We start from the raw sequence: 6722 nt of genomic DNA, 5'->3' as shown, positions 1-6722 counted from the left end.
AATGGCGCACCACTAATGCGCCATTAATGGCCAAATTAGGTGCGCCATTAGTAGGCATTTTCCTAATAGTGCCCCCGTCGGTTGCCACGTGATTCCTGCAGTTTGTATACAATGAGCCCCGTATATGGATTTCTTGGCACCGTACAAGTGTCATATAGTTCATGTATTCCACAATCAATAAGTGTGTATGCCCCATCACACAATAAGTGCACCGATCCAACATTATTGTTTAGGAGAGTTAATTGGCAACATGTACCACCTGCATCTCTCTTCACGTTACAGTTAAGAGACAATAACTGAACCACCACCTGCATTTTCTCCCAATCCTTTTTCCATCCAGCAGCTCCTCTCTCACTTATCCTTCTCTAGTTCATGCGCGTTGTTCATCCTACTTCTCTAGTTCATGCACACTGTTCACGTGCATAGCTAGCTAGAACTCATCCATGAAGATATATATAGAGCTCCTCTTGAAAAAAATGGAGATGTAGAGTCATAGCTATATTGCAGTCGATATTCCTTGTCCTCTCTCTCTCTCTCTCTCTCTCTCTCTCTCTCTCTCTCTCTCCATCATAGCACCAGCTTCTCCGTCACTTGTATTTTATGTTCATGTCTAGTATCATTCATGTGTTCACTAATGTCCTAGAGCAGTTCTTTAGCTCATCCAATGACGCCCGTGGCGATGAGGTCGCTCTACTGCCACTAGTCATCACAAGTTGAGGTTCATGCTGTGGAGTCAAACGTGCAGATGTATCTAGGGCGACATAGTAGTTTACCATTCTTGATTCGACAAAATGTAATATTTCCCTTTAATTTAATTTTAAATATTCTTATACATATTTGATGCCAGTGTCGTGTGAGTTACTGTTTATGCATAGGGGGGAAAATATTTCTTCCAAAAATTGTAAGCAGAACATGTGAGCACTCTAATCCATATATTGTCGTCCACACAACCACACTTGGGAAGGAGCACTAATACATTTTTAACATGCACAATCAATGACTGGCGGAATCGAGCACTAATACATTTTTAACATGCATAATCAATGACTGGCGGAATCCAAATGACACCATTAAGTGAACGAGGCCCCATATATAGTATTCTGTCCCAACATTGTCAACGGCAAGAAATAGCAGAGTGCATGCTATATGGATAGCAAAATGATAGCCTAGAGTGAGTGCATGCCATATGGACAGCAAGAAACGGTAGAGTGAGTAGTAATAATGCAGCATTAATATGAACACATGGCTCTGATGAATTGATACACCAGTACACCTCAGTTATACTGACACAAAAATGAACTTGGAAAAACAAAACACAACAACAACGGCAAGCCCACACTTGTTAATTGTCATTCAAGGTGTACAGGTTCGAGACACACGTTTAAACGTCAACCATTGTTTAAATGGCCTGAGTCGCATTAACACAACACCATTAAAATAGATGTATAGCCCACCAACCCATTTAAGATAAGGTCGCTCAACCCACGATACTTCGCGTATCACAGACGTGTATTCTGCAAATTAATTCACCGTATGACTTTTGTATTCATTAATTTGTTATATTAAGTGCTAATCTCATAGCACAGATGGACAGCTCAGATACCATCCTCGCGTGCCACCATGTCCCAAAAATTCACGGCCCATTTTAGGTTACTAAATTAGTACCTAAAATGTCTTACATTTCTTTACAGAGGGAGTAGTATTTACCAAGCAATAATCATTTCCCAGATGTATTTTTCTTCTCCATGTGCTTATTTCTAACAGTCTATACATGCTCTATTATTCAGGGAGAAGATTGCACCCGGAGGATGTTTTATATCTAAGTGCCTACAGACGATTAGTTGAGGACTCAGGAAAAAAATACTTTAATTTCCCTACCTTCTATTATTTCTTTCTTTAGGATGGTTTCCAATCTCAATATTTATGCATATTCAGCTGAGTTTAATCACGCATTTCATAATTGATAGCTAAACCAGAAAGGTTAACTATTGATCATGAATTTTAGGAAGGTTTGCATGTTTGCATCTTGTAGGTGTTTTTGCATTACATATCACCTCCAGATAGATATGCTATTAAGTACTCCCTCCGTTCCAAATTACTTGTCTTAGATTTGTCTACATACGGATGTATCTAGCATTAAAATGAGTCTAGATACATCTGTATCTAGACAAATCCGAGACAAGTAATTCGGAACGGAGGGAGTAATACCGTGTCAAACATAAATGGATGTGATTCATATTTCAGATTATCACAAGAAAGACCAGGAAAGAAATAGAGAACACAAATTTTAATGGTTGCTATATAACCAACGGTCTTGCAGTAATCAATTGTTGAATGCTTGTCATTCCCTTTTGTAGAAGCAGTCATAACTTCACTACAGTTTGTGTACCCAGATATTAGCAAACAAACACAACAAAGTAGCATCAGAAATCTAAAGCCGTATTACACATATTATTACTATCACATAATAGTTACTAAACGATGAAGTCTACGACACTCAAGAAGGGTCAGTCGGTGCGGTTAAACCTTGTCATGTATAAAGCTGACCTAACCATCAGAATGTCACCAAGCCTGTCCACTGCTGAAAACCATGACCATCGCCAGCTTCTCTTGAAATAAAGCACAACCAAGGAGGTCCAGAAACCAATCATGTAGCACAACACTGAAAAACTGAATAGTGCAAGATTGCCAAGTTTACTATCATCTTCATCTTCTTTAGGCTGAGGAATCAACGGTGCATCAAAGCAACTCTTCAGCAGTGGTGGGCCGCAGAGATATGGATTGCCCGCATAGCTGCTCTCATCAAATGTGATGAATTGACCGTTTCTACCCAACGTAGGACCGGACAAGTTATTGTACGCCACACTGAATACCTCGAGAGAGTGTAGTTCCACCAACTCTTGTGGTATTTGACCTGTCAAGTTGTTGTGCGACAGATCCAAGGTCTCGAGATTACTTAAATGTGACAAGGAACCTGGTATTGGTCCATGAAAGCGATTGTTGGAAAAATTCAGTGCCCGTAACCATTTCATGTCACCTATACTTTTAGGAATGTATCCTTCCAACTGGTTTGAAGAGAAATCAAGTCCAGACATGTAACTGAGGATGTTTCCCTTGTATTTGTCTTGCCTGCTCTTGGTCATGAATTCTTCTTGGTCTGGTCCTATGAAAAATTCAGGCACGGGAGAACTACCTACTACGCTCCCAGCATAGCCATCGGTGTCATTCATTACTACTGAAGTATCTGAGTCATTGTATAGGAAGTTATACAAATCACCATCTAACCCCATATGGCTCAAGCATGAAGGTAGCTGCCCAGAGAGCTTATTATGAGACAGATCTAGTAGACGCAAATACCTTAAGTGACATATATCATTTGGAATCAGTCCTTCAAACATATTTCCTTCGAGCAACAATATTTTTAGCTTTGGAAAGGACTTGTGCATCAATTCTGGAAGGATTCCACTGAATTGGTTCTGCCGTAGATCCATTGTGTATGTACCAGTTCCCCAGGACAATGGGAAAGGGAACGTTCCATTTAGTCGATTTTCACTCAGGTGAAGATACTGCAAACTGGGTAAGCATTGCACTGGACCGGAAAGGCTGTTTTTTGACATATCGAGGAACACAAGATTTTTAAGGTGGCATAATTCCAGCGGAATCGGTCCACCCAATGAATTGCCTCTTAGATTCAAGATGGCAATATTTTCGAGTGCATGTATGCAAGTAGGGAGAGAGCCAGTCAACTTGTTACTGCTAACATCAAGCAAAGTAAGTTGCTGACCAAGACATATATTATCAGGGATTTCCCCGGTGATTTGGTTATCGTTGAGTAGTAGATGGTAGGTGGAAGCTAATAGTATGTCTTGAGGGAATGAACCATAGAAATTGTTGCCAGACAGGAACAAAGAACGGATATTGGACTTGCTTCCATTAAAGGCGGACACTATGTTATCGAAGAAATTGTTGTTAGACAAGTCCAAAAATGTCAGGCTGTCTATATAGTGAAGCCCCGAAGGAAAGATGCCCTGGAAGGAATTCCTAGACAGGTTTACATAGTACAGATTTGGGAATGTGATGTTGATGCCCGTAGGTAATTTGCTTAGTCTATTATGAGATGCATCCAGCCAGGACAGACTGTGGTGTACTTGAATGGAAGCGGAAGAATTCCACTAAAGGAGTTGCCTTGCAGATTTAGATGTGACAAATTCACATTTTTCTCTATCAACCACGAAGGGAAGTGACCGTTTAGGTTATTATTAGAGATATCAACAGCTTCTAATGCATGTTGATGCGATAAGAAACTTAATATAACGGCAGAATTGCCATTAAGGTTACAGTTTGGCAGTACCATAACCTGCAGCTGAGCTGACAGGCTAATTGTTGAAGTCACAGTTTCCAGTTGAAAATGGTTACCACTGCTTGAAAGATCCAGATGTGTCAATTGGCTACTGTTTGACAAGGAACCTAGGAAGAGAACTCCTTCAAGATTGTTATTGGATAGGGAAAGTTTCACCAATGAAGTCAAATGGGCAAAGCTAAGAGAGGGAAACTTTATCGTAAATAGATTATTCGACAGATCAAGAATTCTGAGAGAAGTAAGATTCCCTATGCACGATGGAAGCTCTCCAAATAACGTACTGCTAAGAAGATATAATTCTTCAAGGTTTTCCATGTTGCAAATATCTGCAAGTGAAGTAGTGAACATGCTTTAATTATATTTTTATAATAATTGTTGAAAGAAAAATAAAATAGTACTCCCTTCGTTCGTAAATATAAGATGTTCTAACTTTTTTTTGAATCAAATGTATATAGACACGTTTTAGTGTGTTTGTTCACTCGTTTCAGTCCGTATGTAGTACACATTGAAATATCCAAAACATTTTATATTTTTGTACGGAGAGAGTAGTCATGTTCATACAAGTAGGAGTTGTTAAAAAAGTAGTAGTAAGTGGAGTTCTAACTTCAAGAGTCGTTTTTTATTTAGAAACAGAAGGATCTATATGTAGACCACCCCGGTACTGTATACAGTTAATAGTATGAAAAATATTTAGTCACCTGTTGGTAAGGTGCCGTTGAATGCATTATCGCTTAGATCAAGAGTATCCAGCTTCATTGTACTCAAATCTGTACAAGAAAAGCAAGTTAAAGCATGTAAAATGTTGGTCTCCAAGATGCTGTTGACACACACACACACACACACATACACAAAAAGACAAGTAGGGTTTGAAAGAAGTCTTCAGGAATCAAGAGTGGAGAACTACGAAGCTCACGTTGAATCGCCACGGGGGAGGTCAAGTCATTTGAACTGATGGACAGGCACCGTAGTGATGAAACTGCAACTAGGGATCGGATGCTATCGGCACTCAAGATATTTCCAGATAGATCAAGGCTTCTTAATTTTCGTAATTTTGACCACACATTGAAACCTGCAAAAGGAGTAACAATTCAATTTAGCGAACGATGAATAGACATAATCTGAAGTGTTGAAGCAACAGAGGAGATGGCAAGACGAAATAGTTGGTAGAACTAAAGAAACTAGGATAGCCATGGCAACATAGTTGATTTGCAAAAAAAAATTGACTATAATTTGGGTCTAACTTGCCAAAAAAAAAAACTGGTATTTCAAAAGAGCTTGCAAGACTAGTTACAATAAATACTACTAGATACATCTGAATAGAGAATACCTGCACCAGGTATGCATCCCTTTATATTTAAACTCAGGGTGAGGGTCTGCAGTTCTTGGAAGGAAAGGAACATAGTAGCGTTGAGGAGCCACGGGGAAGGAACAAATGCAAGAAGATTGAGGCCCGTCACACGGGCGGGGCGGGAGTTGCTGCAGGTCACCCCCAGCCACTGGCAGCAATGTCCGTCACCCCAGTCCCAGTCCGACCTGTCCCAGTCGATGTGCGGCAGCGTGGAGAGCTGGATGTGGATGTCCAGAAGCGCTCTCTTATCGGCCTGCACACACCCCTCACACAGGGGCATCAAAAGCTCGCCGGAGATGCTCAGGAGGCAGAGCAGAGCCACTGCCAGCTGCATCGGTGGTGTGGGGCGCCACATGATTGATTAAGGTTCAGCAGAGAAGTTTTGGAGACGAAGGATGTTAGTGGAGTGATGAGCGTACATATATACATACATATTCTTAGTGAAAAGCTTGCTCACTCCAGTCGTCAGTTCTTAGTCCAGCTGACAGTTACATACATAATACTCCTGGGGATGTTAGTGGAGTACATGCGTGACGGCAGGGGCAAAAACGTTGAAACTTAGACAAGGATCAGAAAATATCACTGAAACAGCTGACTCACTCCAGTGCGCTAGTCGCCGTCTGTGGCAACGACTACCTTTCCAAAAAACTTTGGTGCACAAGTCCATAATACATATCTTATACAAATCCTTTCCCGATCTGCTTTAACAGTGCCGATTAAAACGTCCAGCGGTTGAGTAACGGCAGGGCCAAGAAGGTTCACACTTAGTCAAGGATCTATAAATCTCGCAGCAACTGGTTACTCGCTCCAGTGCCCCTAGACCCTAGTCGCCATCTGTGGCAACGACTACGCAAACAACTATGCTGTATATATGCGACCTTTTCAAGAAACTTTGCTGCATAAGGGCATCTCCAACACGAACCCTCAACACGAGAGCATACGTTCTGTACCAAGCTGTCTGAAGGTAGTTGGTCATCTAACGCGGTCCCATATCGGTTCCCGCAAACCGGATGC

The 6722-nt window shown here is 41.0% G+C and overlaps 1 pseudogene; it reads right to left on the bottom strand.

Annotated features, from left to right (window-relative positions):
• Nucleotides 1–2343: 2343 nt before the first annotated feature.
• On the bottom strand, nt 2344–6636 carry LOC123042289 (receptor-like protein 1; annotated as a pseudogene).
• Between the last annotated feature and the right edge of the window lie 86 nt (nt 6637–6722).

The sequence above is a fragment of the Triticum aestivum genome, chromosome 2B, assembly GCF_018294505.1.
Source record: "Triticum aestivum cultivar Chinese Spring chromosome 2B, IWGSC CS RefSeq v2.1, whole genome shotgun sequence".
Classification (NCBI taxonomy): Eukaryota; Viridiplantae; Streptophyta; class Magnoliopsida; order Poales; family Poaceae; genus Triticum; species Triticum aestivum.
Note: the sequence above shows the minus strand (reverse complement) of the source record. Positions and strands in the feature narration are given on the sequence as shown.